The 20,274-nt window shown below is 38.2% G+C and overlaps 1 protein-coding gene across 6 annotated transcripts in view; it reads right to left on the bottom strand.

Moving 5' to 3' along the window:
- CNTN4 (contactin 4) overlaps positions 1 to 20,274 on the bottom strand; it is a 975,847-nt gene that overhangs the window by 868,452 nt on the left and 87,121 nt on the right. For 2 of the 6 annotated variants that reach the window (XM_045384783.3, XM_045384784.3), the window contains exon 2: positions 15,078 to 15,161. The exons of the other annotated variants lie outside the window; for them this stretch is intronic. The gene's annotated coding sequence lies outside the window, so the exon portion shown is untranslated. The remainder of the gene's footprint in view (positions 1 to 15,077; positions 15,162 to 20,274) is intronic. 6 annotated transcript variants of the gene reach the window in all.

Genomic DNA, 20,274 nt, shown 5'->3' with positions numbered 1-20,274 from the left:
CAATAAATACTTTCTGTATTGACCATATAAATGAAGTGATGAAGAAATGATAAAATGATGGAAGGATTGAACAAATGCATAGAGAGTCCATTAAAACCAACCAACCAATGAATAAAAGAACAACTATGTTCTCAGATTATACTGTAAGTAAAAGATTTTAAAGTCCATGATAGAAGCCAGGATTCACAGTAGGGTTCATGGAAAAGTAAAAATATAAAGTTGGCCATGTCAATAAATACTCTTACACCACTTTTATTCTCTCCACTCTCAGCACTTCACACACATACCTCACATCAGTCCTTTCCAAGTAAGACATAAAAGCCAGAGTATCTAAAAAATAGCAAAGAGACATCAATTCCAGCCTGTTCCCTTTACAGAATATAATTAGTAGATGACATATAGCTCTGTATAAATTAGGGTCTTCTGAATTTTCATTAAGCATAGATACCACGGGTTACAGGACCTGCAGAAGTTTACTTATTCCTATGTCATCTCTAGATTTCTTCCAGAAGTTTATACTCAAAAATGGATCAAACATGTGAGTATTTACCAAAAGCTTAACAATATATAAGGTAATGCCACAATCCTTACTGATAATTCACAGAGAAAGTTGATTTCTTTTATTTCCTGCCAAGAATGTAATTCCATCTCCAGAAATAAGTTCGTTCAGAAGATGCTTTAGGCTGCTTCAAGCCAAACTAGGTAACTAAGTGTCACTGAATATTTTCTCTTAAAATATTGGGAAGCCAAGCTCCTTTGTTTTTGATGGCAAACCTCCAGAAGTAGAACAGCCATGTGATTTCCAGAGTGACACTTGTCAGTGGTGGGCTTACTGATATTCTGGAATCAGAACAAGTGCTAAACATATAAAGGTGTTAAATATTTCCCTTCCTGTGTAGGTAACCAAACTTAGAAACACATGCTAATTTTCCTCCCATATGTCTTATCTTAGGCTATAAAATTCTATATTGCATCAGAATAGCAGTTATTTCCAAATATTAAGGAGAACAGTATGGAAGTTCCTTGAAAAACTAAAAATAGAACTACCATATGATCCAGGAATATATACCACTGCTGGTTATATATCCAAAGGAACTGAAACAATACATCAAAGCGACATCTTCATTCCCATGTTTGTTGAAGCATTTTTCACAATGGCTACAATATGGAATCAAGCTAAATATCCATCAATGGGTGAACAGATAAAGAAAATGTGGTATATGTAGACAATGGAGTAATATTCAGACATGAAAAAGAATGAAATCCTGTCATTTTGGACAACATGGATAAATCTGGAGGATGTCATACTAAGTGAAATAATCCAGGCATAGAATGACAAATACTGCATGATCTCACTTATATGTGGAATCTAAAAAAGTTGAACTCACAGAAGTAGAGACTATAAGGATGGTTTCCAGAGACTGCGAGTATAGGAAGGGAGGAATGAGGATAAAGGGTATAAAGTCTCAGATAGACTGGAGGAAGAATAGGTTTTGAGATCTGTTGCACAGCAAGGTGACTATTTTATATATATATATATATATATATATATATATATATATATATATATATGTATGTATGTATGTGTATATATCTATGTATCTATAATCAATACTAATGTATATATCAAAATAACTAAGAAGAGAGGCCAGGTGTGGTGGCTTACGCCTGTAATCCCAGTACTTTGGGAGGCCGAGGTGGGTGGATCACCTGAGGTCAGGAGTTCAAGACCAGCCCGGCCAACATGGAGAAACCCTGTCTCTACTAAAAATACAAAAATACCCGGGCATGGTGGTGCATGCCTGTAATCCCAGCTACCCGGGAGGCTGAGGCAGGAGAATCACTTGAACCTAGGAGGCAGAGGTTGCCATAAGTTGAGATCGTGCCATTGCAATCCAGCCCGGACAACAAGAGCGAAAACTCCATCTCAAAAATAAATAAACGAATAAATATAACTAAGAAAATAAATTTTAAATGGCTCATCATAAAAAATTAAGTGAGGTGATGGATACATTAACTTGATTTAATCATTCTACATTGTACACATATATCAAAACACATTTTACTCTATAAATGTATATGATTATGATTTCCCAATCAAAAATGTTAATAATAAAATATTAATACATGACAATAAAACTTTTATTTTTGTAAGACAGTCAAACTCCTCACAAATTGAACTTTTTCATTATAATGCACATGCTAGTACTCTGGTAGCATACTGAATGAAAGAGCTAATGCTCAAGAAAATATTAAAAAATCTATTCAACATCTCTTAACATCTACACTTCCTCTATGACCTGCATTTAGTAGTAATCTATAAATTGTTTCATCTTAGTAATTTGTACTCATTTGTTTTGCCACATGTCTTTTAACTCATTAAACATAAGCACCAGTGGAGCCAGAATTGCTAGAGTAGAATCTATCCATCTTCTGATTCCCTCTTTCTGATTTAATGAGAAATTTATAGTTGATTACAAAACTACATTTATACTCTAGGAAGAAAAATTAAAGGATGAAATTCAATAACTACCTTCTTGAGTATTCATTTCTAATTACCACAACCTAGTTCTCAGAGCTAAACCACAGGTTTATAAATTTCTTTTTAAAATATTTTTTGCATGTCTATATATTAATAGCAAGAAAATTTCAAACTCAACATGGAGTGCCCTGTGTAAGGCACACAGTTGCTGTCTAACCAATGGCCATCATCTTTTTTTTTACCCAACGGAAGAGTATGAGTATGAATTTTTTTTGAGAGTTTATCTATCTCTCCTCAAACCTGATGATGTGACTAAAGGTTAAATCCAAATTAGTCTAAACCAGGACTCTATAAAGCAAAGCAGGATATTTGTTTTGTAAGTATAGTTTTACTAGAACAAAGTCACACCATCCTTTTATAGAGAGTCTCTGGTTGCTTCTGTGCTACAAAGGCTATATTAGGTCATTCTTGCATTGCTATAAAGAAATACCTGAGGCTGTGTAACTTATAAAGAAAACAGCTTTAATTGGGTAATGGTTCTGCAGGCCATATAAGCATGGCACCAGCATCTACTCGGCTTCTGGAGAGGCCTCAGAGAGATTTTACTCACAGCAGAAGGTGAAGCAGGAGCAGGCAGGTCACATGGCAATAGCAGAAGCAAGGGGGTGCAGTGGGAAGTGTCACACACATTTAAACAGGCAGATCTCACAAGAAGTCACTCGCTATCGCAAAGAGAGCACCAAGCCATGAGGGATTCACTTCAATGACCCAAACACCTCCCACCAGGACCCACTTCCAACAGTGGAGATTACAATTCAATATGAGATTTAAAGGGGACAGCAACCAAACTATACTACTGGCAAAGTTGACTAACTGCAACAGAGACTGTATTGCCTGCAAAGCCTAAAGTACTTACCCTCTGGCCCTTTACAGAAAAAGTTTGCCAATACTTGGTATAAACTAATCCTGATTACTCCATTCCGCTTACCAATAATTGGTTTGAATAAAAGCATATGACACAATCCTAGCCAATAAGAGCACATGAAAACGTCTGTGAAACGTTATGGGGAACGTTTACTGGCTAATTGAGAGAAACATTCAGCCCAATAGAGGTTCTCTTTAAGTACAATAATAAAGCTGATCACATTTAAGCCTGATGAGTCAGTGTGTACTTTTACCTGTGGCCAAAAACTTCCTAATAACGTTCCCATTTCATGGAATGTAAGTGAAAGAAACAACTAGCGAGCGAGAGTCGGAACAGATGCGGGTAGCCATTAATAAGACTAAAGAAGTAGCTCCCCTAAAAAGGCATTTACTTTTTATAATAATGCAGGCTTGGAGGGATGACTGAAGAGCCACATTGGTCTCTACAAAACACAGCGAGAATTCTGCTTCTATTGCATTTTTTAAAATTCTACCCTAAGAAATCAATACTTGACAATTAGCCATGATTGCAAACAATCACTAAGATAGCCATACATTTTTAAACAAAATGAAAGATTATTTCACATGAAACAGACTAAGTAGAGGCTGGATAACTTATAAAGAAAATAGTTTTAATGGGTTCCTGGTCCTGCAGGCCATATAAGCATGGCACCAGCATCTACTTGGCTTCTGGGGAGGCCTCAGAGAGATTTTACTCATAGCAGAAGGTGAAGCAGGAGCAGGCAGGTCACATGGTGAAAGCAGAAGCAAGGGGATAGGGTGAGAAGTGTCACACACATTTAAGCAGGTAACTTGTAAGTTACCCTCCTCTAGATAGTTAGATGTGACTAGAGAAAGAAAGGATAACTAAATTTTCATTTACTTAAAAAATTTCCTATCAATGAATATAGTCTGATTTAAGACAGTCCCATTTAAAGTGGCATTCATTCAACAGATAATTACTGAGCATCCACTGTACACTTCGTACTTGAGATATAGCAGAAGACAACCAAAAATGACCCTTGTTATTGAGGAATTCATATTATAGTGGGAACAGCCCAATGAAAATCCAAAACAGTAAATAAGCAATGAAAACAGTGCGATGAAGGAAACATAGGACGGTAAAGGAAAATGGTACTATTGGAGGGATTCCGGGGAAAGGGGTATCTGCATAGATTCAATGGGATACAATTTGAGCAAAGATGTGAAGGAATTAAAAGGGTTAAGGAGGTGACTTGGTAGTCAGAAGATCCAGAGAAAGTAAAATGTAAAACACATGTTCATGCCTAACATATTCAAGGCCACTGTGGTTTGGAAAAAGTAAGAGGAATAGCAGTAGTAGAAGAAATTATAGGCCCACATTAAGTAAAAATCTGTAAGTTATTGTAAAGACTTTGGCTTATGCTCAGGGTGAAATGGCGGATCACTGCAAGACTTGAACAGAGAAGTGCTATGACCTGATACACAATTTAAAAAGATCACACTATGCAGAGACTAGACCATAGTGATGGGAGTGGAGAACAATGAAATGCAGGAGAGCTGGCAAAAGGTATTAAAGTAGCACAACAGAGATACTGGTAGATGCGGAGGTGGTAAAAGGCTGCCTATTTCTGAGAAAGAGACAGAGACAGAGACAGAGAAAGAGAGAGAGAGAGGAGAGTGTGTGTCCATTTAAATTTTTTAAATTTTCAAGTAACTTCAAGTATTTTCTAGTAATTTTCAAAAATTTCCAAACTAAAAATTGCTAGGAACAGTAAAGAATACACCTAAATCTCCTATCTAGTTTCCAGTATTGCAGCAACCAAATACTACAAACTGGGTGGCTTAAAACAAGAGTTTATTGTCTCACAGTTCCAGAGGCTAGAAGTCTGAAATCAAGGTGTGAGCAGGGTCATGCTCCCTCTAAAATTTGTCATGAAAACTTCTTCACGGCTTCTGGTGGTTTGCTAGCAAACTTTGGCATTCCTCGGCTTGCAGCTCCATAACTCCAATCTCTGCCTCTGTTTTCACATGGCATTGTGCCTGCCTGTCAATCTTCGCATGGCCCTTGCCTTATAATGATGCCAATCATAGTGGGTTGGGGGCCCACTCTACTCCAGTATGACATTATCTAAACTAATTACACATACAACAATCCTATTTACAAATAAAGTCATATTCTGAGGGACTGGTGGTGAGGATTTCAATATATCTGTTTTGGCAGGACACAATTCAACCAATAACAATTTATTCTTTTTTTTTTTTTTTTTTTGTGATCCAAAGAGGTAAATTTATTTAGTACAAGTCAAATAGCAAGTAAATAGCAGAACCAGGACAAAATTCAGGAATTTGGAGACCAAGTTCAGTACTCTTCCCATTTCACCTTGAAGTGCTCCACACACACTTAAAAAATTGAATTGAAGTAAATTGATTCAACTGAGGTTATTATGGTGAAAGAGAAATGACAAGTTTCCAAAGACCCAGCGATGTGTTGCGAGTACAGTACCATAAAGAATATCCCTGGTCAAGTCATCATATTAAACTCTTCTTTAAATATAACATTGTATCCCATTTGATTTCTTTCCTTTCTTTTCTGTTGACATGGGGTCTCGCTCTGTCCCCCAGGCTGGAGTGCAGTGGTGCGATCATGGTTTCCTCCAGCCTCAACCTCTCAGGCTCAAGTGATTTTTGGTCCTTAGTTTCCTGAGGAGCTGGGACTACAGGAGCACACCACCACACCTGGCTAATTTTTTTTTTTTTTTCAAGAGATAGGATCTCCTTGTGTTGCCCAGGCTAGTCCCAAACTCCTGGGCTCAAGTGATCCTCCTGCCTCAGCCTCCCAAAGTGCTGGGATTACAGACATGAACCACCATGCCTGGCCCAATTCACTTTCTATAATTATACATATAATTATTTTCCCTGAACATTTGAGACAGACAACATGATGATGAGCCTTGTATCTAGATATTTCAGTATTTCCTCTAAACAGGGACATTTTCTTATATACCCATAGTACAGTTACTAACTTCATTGAACTGAAAACAGTCACACATCACTTAACAACAAGGATGTGTTTTGAGAAATGTATCATTAGGCAATTTCATCATTGTGGGAATATTACAGAGTGTATTTACACAAGCCTAGATGATACAGCCTACTACACACATAGGCTAGGTGGGATAGCATATTGCTCCTAGGTTATACTTGCAAACAGTATATAAGTTATACATTGTATTGTATATATATTGTATACAGGTTATACATGCAAACCTGTATAGCATGTAACTGTCCCAAATACTGTGGGCAACTGTAACATAATGGTATTTGTGTATCTAAACATATTTAAACATAGAAAGATACAGTATAAATATAGTATTATAATATTATAGGGGCCTTAGTCATGCATATGTGATGCATTATTGACAGAAACATCATTATATGGTGCATGATTATATTTGTACTGAACAGTTATCTAATCTGCTGGCTGTGTTTCAATGTTGTTAATTCACCCAGTAATATTCCTTTTAACATTGTATATCTTCCACTTCAAGATCCAGTCTACCGCTGCATACTGCACTTAGTTTTCACATCTCTTTATTATAGTATCCTTTAAACAGTAAACCTTTCCAGCATTTTTTTCTTTCACTATACTTATACTTCTGAAGAATAAAGTTGATGAGTCATTTTTATAGTCCCTTCTATCACTCTGATGTTCTTTATCAGAAGTGTTTTTTCCCCCTTCTCCTTCAAACTTAGAAGTGTTTTATTTTGTGTGTGTGTGTGTGTGTGTGTGTGTGTGTGTGTGTGTGTGTGTGTGTTCTTTAATAGAAGAGTACTGAGGCTTTAGGACAAGTCAGAGCCAGATCAGTCCATAAATGACAATGCCACAGATGCTAGGATATGTGGAGGGAATTTTCCAAAAAGAAAGAAATTCTGTACTGAAGAGATAATAGATAAGGGGGTGCAGCTTGAAGTCTAAGTTTTCTCGGGGGATGGAACTATGGAGAAACTTGTGTTGCAGGAGAATATGGGCAAAGAAAGAAGCTGTCAACTCCAGTAAAGATGCACCTTAAGTGAGGGAAAGATTGGGTATTCCCAAGGCTGATGCACTAAGAGAGAAATAAGGAAATCAGAGCGAGGGCAAAAGGCAGTACTGAATTTCAGCAGTTGTCATCTTAATAGTAAAGCTGTATTAGAAGTCTGTTATATGCCTGGATCACATGGCAAAACACACATCCACACTCACAACCACACTAGTACACGACAAAACACACATACACACTCTCACACCCACACTACGTCACCCATCACAACAACAAATGTTTGACCTCATTATTTATTTTTTTTATGTGGCGGGGAGCTAATAGTGGTTTTGGTGTAAAGTTAGAAAGTAGAAAAGAAAAATCAGTAAGCCATTCACAGAGTAAGTAAACATGTGTGTGGCTCAAAACAAATCAAATTATTGCTCTGTATAACTCCAACTGCTCTCACAAGCAGCAGAATTTTGTTAAATAGATAACCTCACCCACTTTCCAATTCAGTTGTATGCAGTTTGGGGCATGAACTTGGAAGACCTGAATTGCCCAGTATGACTAGGTAAGAAAAAAATTTAAATATTTGAGGGCCAGAGGTGTCATGGAAGAGAGGGATCAACCTAGTGGCAGCACCACATGAGTAGAGAAGGGAGGTTTGAGAGGTCTCTGGTCAAAGCAGCCCAAAGGGAACGTAGAGGACAATTACTAAGAATGGCTTTTAAAATTATTTGCTATGGGGCGTGCTCCCACCTTTCTCCAGCTTGTATCACTTAGAAAATCTTTAATGTAGGGGCTACACTGCTCAGTAATGGTTTTCTTGTGAAAACAGATTATTTTGGGTAAATTTGAGAATGGTCTGGTAGTTGAGTTCTATGTCTGGGTTAATGCCAAAACACACACACACACACACACACACACATTAAAAATACATTATAAGTTGGGCATGGTTCCACGTGACTGTAGTCACAGCTACTAGGAAGGCTGGGGCAGGAGGGTCGCTTGAGCCCAGGAGTTCAAGGCCAGCCTGGGCAACATAGCAAGACAGACCCCATCTCTTCAAAACCAAACAAAAACAAAAACAAAAGTACATTATGCCACTAAGCTTGAGATGAGGATAGAGGAGATTCTGAGAGAGTCAAGCACTGTGAAATCACAAAAATTCCTTGAAAACTCAAGACTTTCAAGGGCCTTGAATTGGTGAGGTGAAAGTCAAGAACTTCAGACATAAAGACCAACCCAGCTGATATATGGATATATGTGAACTATATAAAAAATTGTACTAAGGTAGGGGTGTGTGTGTCTATGAGATATATATTTGTGTGTGTGTGTGTGTGTGTGCACACGCATAAAGTCCTGACCCCAAACCATACACCAATGTACGCACTATGCTGCAAGGTTGAATTTAGAAAATATCAAGCCCAAACAAAGCTGTAGAAATGTAATAGGCTGAGGATGGATGGTGAGATCTGCTAGGATGAATGGAGAACGGGGGTCCTATAACTTCATCTTTTATTGCCCTCCCACCCACCACCCAAGCAGACTTTCCCATAGCTCTGAGATGCTGGCCTGGAACTATAGACTAGAGTATTCACATTCAGTACCCAGTTCTAAAGGAAGTAATGTGCTGCAGAAAAAAAAAAATGGAGAAATCTCTCTAGCTCCTAAAGACCCTTTAAGCCCACGGCAGAACTCCAGCTCAACTTTTTGAAGCATTTTATCTATTTTATTTTCCCTGTGTAGTGTAGGACACCTCCTTCGGTTTTTGTGCTTCCTCTAGAAAAATTCCTTTTTAATCAATATTTCAGAAAAAAAAAAACCCACAAAGACACACACACACACACACACACACAAAAGTCAGATGTGGGAACCCTAGATCCACCCAACTGCTTAGATTGACTCTTGTCATTTCTACTCTTCTTTGAATTTTACTAAATCAATGAGATGAAATGTCTCAGGAAATATTTGACCATTATCCTTCTAGTGGAACAGACTGAGCAGGGCAAAGGTTAGAGCGGGGCAGAAGGCTTCTTGCCAACGCTCACACATAAACTCACAGAGGACTCTGGGGTAGAATCTCAAACACTGATTCAGTGACCTTGAAATGGACTATTAAGAAAGCACAGTGTATCTGCAGGAAAGCAGAGTCTCACAGCACTTGTTCATCATCACCTTCCTGTATGAGGAGACACTGGTCCAAGCCTTTGTGTCACAACTGATTTGAGGTGCAATGATGAGTCTCTAAAGTCATCGGATCAGATGATAAAAACTTACCTCTGGTAACCACAGGTCTAAAATTTGGCATCCATCCTTGGCAGAAGGTTACTGACTAGATAGTCACCTGAGAATCACTCACTGAAAGTTCGTTATTTGAGTTTTACAAAGAACATTAGAAAATATTTCAGTCACTTTAAAAAATGAATAACACAGGAATGGACACAGAGTTCTATGGAAAGTTGTATTTTTCATGAATAATGAAGAGCGCCATGTTGCTGAGAGAGAGGAAAGTCAGAATGGGGCTCCAGTCCCTCATTTTTTTGTTTTTGTTATTGTTTTTCAGGGTCAACATAGAGGTGAGAGGAATATGGCCTTGCCTGACTCCTCTCTCGGGGTATCAGTGTCTCTCAACCATCAGCCCATTCCATGGATCAAACTGATTCGTTTATCTGACGTACTACAACACTGACCCTCTCTATCCCAGCACTACTATATACACCTTAACTCAATTTGTTGTGCCTGTTATTGCACTGAGTACCATCCCGGAGAGATCTGCCAAGTTCTTCAGCTGGTTAGCCTCTTCTGTTTGAAGGTACTCAGGCATGGACTCCAACTTCCAGGTCAGCCTTCTAGCGGCAGGCATCGGTGAAGGACTTGTTCCTCCCTAACTCCTTGCACTGTGTTTTACGTCAAGAGCATCTTTCTCTCCACACATCACAGACCCCTGCCTGGGCACACCCTGCATGTGGAAGCTGGCAACCTTTTCTTTTTTAGCCTGGATGTCAATAAGCATTTGAAGACATGAGTCAAAAAGAAACTGGATTTTCAGATTTTGGAAAACAAAAAAAGAAGGAAAGGTCATTTCCAAAACATCTCAGGCCAGGTTATTGGCTGAATTTTCTGAATTCCATAGAATTACTTAATGATGAACAGGGCAAAATCCTCAGTCCCTCCAGAGCACTGAAGGGGAAGCAGAGCAGCTGCAGTGTACATAGCATCTCCCAAATATCAAGAACTTGGGACATGATTTGCAGCGCAAGTAAAGTTAACTCTCTTAGGAGGGCACAGGGAAGTCTTTGTAGCTTACAGTCTTAGTCTGTGGCAGCTGTTCCCCAAGAGAGTCTCCCTTTGTTTTATTATCAATGTGAAGCCCATTGCCATCCAAAGACTAATGCAGGCTAAAGAATTCCTACTGCTTCCTCAGCTGCAACCTGTATCCCACGCCAAGGCCCAGCTCCATCATCTTTCTGCAACTTTGCCCTAATTACTGCCTTTCTATCTGGCTCAGAGATAACCTGAGAGGCCAGATTTCAACCCTCTCTCCTTCTCAGATTAAGGCCTAGAGAGTATCCCTCCCTGGAACCCAGAAACAAGTATAGTTGCTCACCCAACCTGAAATTCTACACCTGAAATGGCACTGCAGCAGAAATAGCTAAAATATTTCTGGACTTTATTTACCTATTGAGGCCCAGAGATCTTTGGAAGCCTCCATGCCTCCAGCTCCCAATCTTCCCCAGGACAGCCTGACCTTCTCATCATATGTCCTAGTCTCTATCTTTCCTGAAGAATTTGTTTTCAGCAAGGGAATGAGGAAGGAACTTGGACACGGCCTTCAACATAGGCTCACAGAACAAGAGAAGGACCAGGCCTACAGCATCCTAGAGACTCTTGCTGATGCAGCCTAAAGATAAATTATTAGGAACCTCTCAATTGAAAGGTAAATATGGACTCTCAAGGACTTCCATGTCGAAGGGCCAGAGCAACGAGGATCTCAAGTGGATTGTACTGATGCACCCAGGAAAATTCTATTTAGAAGATGCAGAAAATTTCACCTAGGGAATGAACTGGGGAAGGGCTCAAAAGATAACCAATCAAGGGGCTCAGAAAGCCTCCTTGATCCTTCCTTGATCCAGGCACTTGACAAGTAGGGAAAACCCACTTTTTTTTTCCTCCCTTTTCATTCTTGCTGTCATTTAAAAACCCACTTGATTTGCTTTCACAAGTGGCAGAAGTGGGGTGCACTTCTCATGGTCCTTGAATCCATAAAACCATGGTGTCAAAAGAGAACATCTCAATCCTGGCCTTTTCACCATGCCACCTTTCCCTACTCAGAAACCCATGTTTCAGAGGCAGACTCAAAATCTGAGCTGAGAGAAAACAGATAATTATGGAAGAAAAATGTGGCATCTAGTCCTCTCCTGTGGGTAAGCAAGGCTAGTGGCACAAGGTGGTCCTGCTTTGATATTTGCAAGGGCCTTGCATAGACTCATTAGGTTAGGGCAGACGGAAAATACATCTCTGCACATAGTAAATATTGTCACCTCTCACATACTACAACTAAGACAGAACCTGGCAGAATGTGACTAAAATGGGGGCCAAAAGGGCAACCCAGAGCTAACTATAAGTTAAACAACAGCAGATCCTGAACCCAGGAATAAGAATCGGAATTGTGCCCCAGGGGACGGACTCCAGCCATAGCAGAGGCGTGCTTCAGAGACTAGAGCTACGAGGTGAAGTTAGAGGTGCCTTCAAGGACCAATGGTTCCAAGGATATGGCATAATTAAGGCTATGGAGTCCCACATGCCTCATAAAACAAAACCAGAAAATCAAATAAGTTAAGCACTCTGAGAACTAATTAGCTTAGAATCTCCCAAATATTCAATGACAATTTGGGTAGTCTAAGGGCTATAATAACCAAGAAATACTTTGTACCATTATTGGCAGTCCAAGATCTCCGGAAATCATGCCCTGAAGACCATCTTTCTTCTTAGTTAAAACTCTAAACAGAGGCACAGTCTGACAGCCGGGCTCATGATTGTATCACTTAAGTGCCCACTGACCCAGAAAATTTGCTAATGGCTCACAGCCTCATCCCCATAGCATACACTGTGGGGATATGGCACCTTCCCATGTTTTATAGATCCACTTAGAGTACATAGAAAGTACCCTTGGGTAGCAAGAGCTCGAATGCCCTAAGTTTCAGGCCCTCCTGAAAGATCTGGGATACCAATTTACAGCAAAGTGAAAAAAATGGGAATCCTATAATAGCCGTATCCAATTAGTAAAGAATCCAGAATTTGGACACAGGATGGGGACTTCACACACTAGAGGGAAAGCACTTTCCTGCAAAGTTCATAGGAAGAGAGAGACCCTGGTGAGCAATGTGTCCCAATTTCTGCCCCAAAGAAGACAGGCTCCTCAAAAAACTAAATTCAGAGAATGGATGAGTCATTTGTCTCAGTGGATACATCCCAAGAGAGAAAACAAAAGCCAGTAAGGTGCCCTGCTAATGCCAAATCAATGTCAGCCTCTGAAAAAAGCCCAGGCCAGGCCCCATTCAAACCAAAGTTGTCTCTGAGTGGTGTGGACACTGAAGATAACATGACAGTCACACAATGAGGAATCTAGGCCCAGGCAGAGCTTGGAGGTAAACGGTGCCGTGATTGTAGACCACTCTCCCTTCTTAAGCAAAGCAAAGTAACAAAAGCCACATCCTGCAGCCTTCACACAGATTTTGAGGACCTGAATTTTTGGAGAAGGGGCAGCATCTTTGTCCATTTGTGCTGTTATAAACAAATAACACAGACTGGGTCATTCATAAATATAGAAATTTGTTTCTCACACTTCTGGAGGCTGGGAAGTCCAAGACCAAGGTGCCAGCAGGTTCAGTGTCTAGTGAAGGCAGCTCTCTGTGTCCAAGATGGTGCCCTGTTGCTGCATCCTCCAGAGGATGATGTTGTGTCCTTACATGAAGGGATGGAGGGGTAACTCGCCCCCTCCAGGCCTTTTATAGGGCACTTCATCACCTCCTAAGGGCCCTCCCTCATAATATTGTTTCACCTGAGATTAAATGTCAACATGAGTTTTGGAGGGGACACAAACATTCCAACCATAACAAGCAAGTGGTTCATAAACAGAAACAGAGGTCCTAGCAACACTGAAAAAGTCAATAGTGTCTGAAGCATCCTCCTTCCATACTTCCCAATTAGCCTGTGTTCCCAAGCTGGCTCCACCAACAGGTGTCTAGGTTTCGAGATACCACAGCTCACCCTCACCCATGCTCTGGGCTCTGTCTCTTTGGGCTGTCATTTCTACTGGGCTAAAAGTCCTCCTTCATCCCTTCCTGGAAGGGAAGTTCTTTTTAATGAAAATTTCAGGCTGGTGTGGTGGCTCACTCCTGTAAAATTCTCACCCTTGGGAGGCCAAAGCTGGTGGATTATTTGAGCCTAGGAGTTTCAAACCAGCCTGGGCAATATGGTGAAACCTCGTTTCTACCAAAATAATAATAATAAAATGCAAAAATTAGCCAGGTGTGATGGTGTGTGATAGTGGTCCTAGCTACTCAGGAGGCTGAGATGGGAGGATCGCTTAAACCCAAGAGATTGACGCTGCAGTAAGCCATGATCAAGCTGCTGCACTCTAGCCTAGGTGACAGAGCGAGACCCCATCTCAAAAAAAGAAAAAACAAAAAAAGAAAATTGCAGTTTATGTGAACAAAATATATTTCACTACCCTGTTCTCTGAAGAGGACAGTCTCTGTTATCCTATCCAAAAATATTTTTTTCCAAATGTATTTGTTTCTTCTAATAGGAGAGTAGTATCTTCCATCTCTGACACATTTGGGGTAAAGGCTTATGGCATCTTTGTAGCTTGGGGTGGTTATGTGAGCATCATTCTCAAATATGACATTCCATGTATGGCTTTGGTTGCATGGCCATTATTCCACTTATATACAGTCTAGATATCAAAGAGCTGTTCTCTTTCCCAGTGGCCACAAAATTCTTAATTTATTTGAGGTCAGTGTTGACAAGCACACAAACAGATAAAGACTAACAACTAGATTCTCTATTGTCTCTCACCTAACAGAGAACAGGTCTCTATAAACAATGAACCCACTTATAGATATCACCAAATGGTCAGACCTTAAATTCCCAAATCATTCCTGTCAATAAGGGGGAATAATTTATTGGGCAAAATGAGCCCAAAACATAAGAGCCGTGGAATTAGTAGAGAGGAAAACTGAAATCAGAAAAACAAAGTTAGCAAAATCCTATTGTTATTATGGATTCATCTCTGGGAACCAAGACAAAACATATGTAGAAGAAAATTTCCCGTGAAGTACATTCCTACACGATAAATTTTGCCTTGCTTTGTCAGTTGAACCCACTGGATATCTCAGTGGAGGACCTCCAAAGCTGTTAAAATTAATTTTAAAAAAAGAAAGGTAAAATCACAGCTGTCATACATGTATAAGATTAATAGGTGTTAAAGATTTTATTTTACTCATAATAAGAGATCCAGTCAAATGTTATAGCTGCTTTCTCTTTCTGGATATGTTTTGAAAATATATCCAAGGATTTCCTAAAAGACTGAATGTATAATGTATAATGAAGAATCTTCTTTAGAGAAGATATGAGTTAGAAGTAAAATTTTATCTTCCTACCATATGGATATAGTTCTTTTTCATCCAGCATTTTTATAGTTGATTTTCAGTATTTGTGAACACCAAAAGCATGTTCAGTATAATCTGAAACAAAGAAGAGAGCACCTGCTGTTAGGAACAGTCATTTTAAGTTGAACAAAACCATTCAGGAGAGAAAATAAAAACACGTGCTGAGTTGGTGGCTTTATCTCAAAAGAACCAGTTCTCAACCAAGACAAAAACAAACTCATGGGGAAGTTTTGCTTGGAAAGTAGCTTCAATATTATTTAATACCAGTAACTGGATTATAGGAAGACATATATTACTTTATTAATCTTACAATGAGTCATATAACCCATGGCATTTTGACTAATTGACTCATAATTTTAAACACTAACTTCATAACATATACAATAAGCTGTATATTCAACAGTTGTATTTGGCTGGTTACCCCATAATTATAAGGAGTAGTTCAGATAGTTCATAATATATATGGATGGGTAGATATTACATAGTGGCTATTTATTAATGAAAAGATGAAAAGACATAACTTGGAATTTCTTATTTAGTAATGAAGAAATAAACAAGCTACAACTAATGTTAGATCTCCAGACTTTATTAAAAATAATCAACAACTTTATATCATCTCAATTCAATTAGTGTTGTGAATTTATTGAGAATTATTTTTATATCAAAAAATTGATATATATATGTGTATATGTGTGGTGTGTGGTGTGTGTGTGTGTGTGCGCGCGTGTGTATGTGTAAAAAAAGAGAGAGAGAGAGAGACTCAAGTAAAGAAAAAGCAAGGCACAGTTGATAACTAATTTTCCACCTACAAATGGCTATCACTGTCTGGATGTTGAAATAGGAACCACCTAGTATACTTGCTGAGAATTCCAACCTCAGAAATACTGTCCAAAACATGTTGGAATGTATGTGTTAACGTGGTGGAACTTGTAGTTTATGATAAAATTACACTTTGATAGAACCCGTTGATTCTATTACATTATTTTCTCAGGAATTCATCATTATTGAAATGGATTTACTGTGGTTACTGTAAATGCCTAGAAGCATTCAGTATTTATTCTTGCAGAGGAACCAGCAATAACATATAGATCACCACCTAAAATTGGGTCATACTATTTGCTTATGGAGTGTTATACTTTACATATGCAAATGTGACTATCATACCACCAATACTGGTGCAACTGCTATATTCTCTGACTGGGAACTTATTTTCATTAGCCCCTACTTTGTTCACCCAAGCTGTGATCAACAAGGAAAAATGTTTTTAATAGTCCAGTTAAAAGGACAATATGGTAGTTGAAAACAGAATGAAAGGTACTAATCCATCAGTGATGAAAAGCAAGTTTGGCTTTGTTAACACTAACTAATTAATAAGCCAAACAGCCCTTGTATTTAAAATGTAATCATTTACAAAGGCAGCAAAGTTACAGGAGGAAATAGCACTGGATTAGTAGTCAGGGGACTCAGAGCCTCATTCCAAGGACAATTGCCTTCACTTCCCTATGTTTTCCACTTTTGTCCTCAAAAATAAACTAAGTATTTGCTGGTGGAGTTCCACTCAATCGGCTTCTGGTGTTTGACACATTCTACTAAAGGTGAATTTTCAGAATGTCACACAAGGTACCTGTTCCTTTATACATCCCTTATCAGTGACATCTCATCACCTCTCACTACCCACATATCTGGTACACAGTTTGGCCAATAGTCTTTATATATTTGGGGGCCTTCTAAAATCCCTGGGGATAATCACATTTGTTTTCTTAATCGTCTTTGAGGAATTGTGCTCTTATTCATGAGTGTCTCTTTCAGCACCTAATATATTTTTTCAATAATGCATCAATCAATTTTAAATAATTAGAAAGTATTTTTCAACATAGTTATGACAATCTCCCAAACAAAGTTTTTTTTTAGGTCATACTGGAGTCATAAAACTAATGATTTTGCAAGTTCACTTTAGGCAGAAACATTTTATGTCAGCAGATAAAGCACATTTCACTGATAAACTAAAAACAAACAAGTTTCCCATGTAGTTGTCCTTAATAAGAAGTTAAACACAATGAATCCAGTCTAATCATGAGTAGTAACCAGATGGCTAGGCAATATTTGACACATGACTTATCTGTCAATGCTCATAGCCACGTACTCAATTCACTCTGGGTTTGACCTTGATTGTCTTACAGACTCTGTCAATCACGATGGCATGTGATTCTTTAATCCAAGGTAAATTTCCTCTGTAACTACAATCAGATGGTTTCTAAGGCATCACTGTCAGTCACTCAGTTATCCCCAAAGGTAGGCTTTCTATAAGTGTGCGTGATAGTCAACAAACCTTCAGTTAAAATGCCAGTGGAAGATAATTTATGCTGTACTTGACATAAGTTTGCTGGAAAGAACGAGCTTTCAGGAGAGACTAATTCAAGAAACTGGATTGGGAAACTTGGATAAGGAAAGTCAAGAGTAACCCTAAAACTCAAACTAATCAGTAACTCTCTTGCAATCAAGCCTGTTACACAGTATTCAGGGAAGTAAAATCCTCTTACTAGACCCATCAATGAGCAAGTGGACCCAAAGTATGTGTTTCTTATTTGAAAAGCATGAGATAAAATTTGTGTTAAAAGACAGTCAAGTTTGAATCCCGGTTCTACTATTTCACTATTGATAAGGTTAAACTTTACATCTCACTTTTCTAACCTGTAAAGTAACATATCCTTCTAGACTATTGTGAAGAATGAATTTGATAATAAATGTAAATATACCTAGTATCACACATGACCTAGTAAAGTGGTCCCTTAATGTTAGTTCCATCCCTATCCTTCTAGAAAACATTTTAATTTAAAAAGAAATGTTTTAGGTTAGATGTATTATTTACCAGATTAGGAAATTTAAACTCTTAAAAAAAAATCTATAAAAATCAGAGAGCTCTTAATTAGGACTCTCTTTTATCTACCATGTAGATACAATCAACATACATGCACCATCTAATTCAGCAGCCATAAGCTACCTATGGCTACGGAGCCCTTGAAATGTTGCTAATCTGAATTGAGACGTGCTGTAAGTAAAATATACAGTAGATTTATAAGGCGTAGTACAAAAAATGTAAAATATTTCACTTATCATTTTTACAACTGAGTACCTATGAAGTAATAATTGTTTTACATAAAATATATTACTAATATTAATTTTACCTATTTCTTGTTGTTGTTTGTGGCTCCTGGAAAAAGTAAATTTGGCTATGTAGCTCACATAACATTTCTAAATGATAGTGCTAGTATATATAGTTGCTCTTTAATGAACGTCTGAATACACAAATTTGGTAGGTGCTTTCGGAATTATACCTGTAGACCATCTTACTAAACACAGTCCTTGGAAATTAAAATACACAGTGAGTATAAATTGGTGAATATTAAAAGCTTTGAAGAGAGAGTACTATGAGAAAAATAAAAGTTCAGCATAAAATTGCGAATGGTGGTGTTGGACATGAAAAACACATTGTCTTCAATGACATTCATAGTGTACACTCTTAATAGGGTAATATTTTTTGTTATAGCTACTACAGGGAAAGCATTCATCCATGCTGGAAGTTGAAGTTTATTATCTCAACTTCATTGGAGGTACAAGGTATTGTATTAATGAAATCTAAGTCTCTTCTCTCCTTACCAATTCATCCTATTTGGGGCATTATGGGACTGTCAGCTAAACAGTTTTATTTTATTCAAAGAACAGAAGACCAGGAAGCAACGTTTCTTATTTCCCTCCCACCAAAAATACTCTCGTGGATAATTTTTATTTGACCAGAAATATTTTAATCATGTGAGCACTTAATAAGGTACAAATAATTATGTGCAATTACATGATAATTACTCTCAACATAATTACCACACCAGTGCAGCTTTGTTAGAGATAATCAGATAGCTACTGGTGAACTGCAAATTAATTGATAACAGGACATTTATAATTGCAAATGATCATGATTACCTTGGAGTATGAGCACATTAGAAATGTGAGTAGGATGGCAGGAGGATCAGAGACATTCGTTTAACAGAAATGTCATAGAATAAGTAAGATTAGATCATAAATCTACTGGACTCAGTTCCAACCTAAAGGATGCTCTGTGTCTGCTATTTGCAGATTTTTTGGTCATATGTCATTTAGTATATACACAGCCTATATTGGGGTAGTCTACCAATCAGAGATTTTCTTCCTGTGTGCACCATCTGTGTTGTAGTCTGACTGTATTTATAGGCATCTTAGTAGCAAATTACACTTTTAGAGTTAGACGATAACAGAATGCCTACCCTCTCAAAAAGATACAGATGCCAAGAGGTAAAAATGTCTTAAGATCATACACACAATGAGTGACGGGCCTACAGAATTTCAATTCTCCTCATTTCCAGTCTAGAACTGCATTAAATTAACATGGCACAAACCTAATTTCTTCACATACTATTTTACAACATTGTCATACTTGAACATTGACCCTCAAATACATATTTAATCATTGATTCAAGCCTAACATAGGTCTCTGTTTTAAGGCCATCCTAAACATTAATATCTGAGAATTCATTGGTTTGATGTTAATTGCAAGTTTTTTCTAAATCACACTAATATGAACATGAATCTATTAAAGCAAACACTACTTTCCATGGTAGAATGCCTATCACACTTTATGAAACACTCTTCCTATTCCACATTCCGACTGTATGCCAGAATGTTTCTATAATTCTTTGAGTTTAAGATGGCTTAGAATAGCACTCTGCACTTCAGAAAACAAAAAAAAGTATGCACTTTTGTGTAGAGCAATGTATTATCCACTAATTCAAAGACATATGTGTTACAGCCCTGTCCCTTGAGAAGCTCAAAGCTCTCATAGAGTATAAAAGCCTTACACAAATACCTTCAACAACAGGCAGCATGAAATGCATGCTATGAAAGTGGTGCATCCTGCTACAGAATTTCACAGGTCCTAGCTACCATTCCAGGATGAAGTGAATGGTAACGACTTCAAAAATAAAGGAGAAATGAGCTGGGGCTTGAAGGGTATTCAAATTTAGGAATACGGAGTAAGGACATATAAGGTAGTATATGAAAAAAATTTTAAATCCAGATGACAGAGAAAGAAAAGCAAGCAATTGTGATGGTTAAATTTTATGCATCACCTTGGCTAGGCTATGGGGCCCAGTAGTTTGGT

This window comes from Macaca fascicularis, chromosome 2 (genome assembly GCF_037993035.2).
Source record: "Macaca fascicularis isolate 582-1 chromosome 2, T2T-MFA8v1.1".
NCBI lineage: Eukaryota > Metazoa > Chordata > Mammalia > Primates > Cercopithecidae > Macaca > Macaca fascicularis.
Note: the sequence above shows the minus strand (reverse complement) of the source record. Positions and strands in the feature narration are given on the sequence as shown.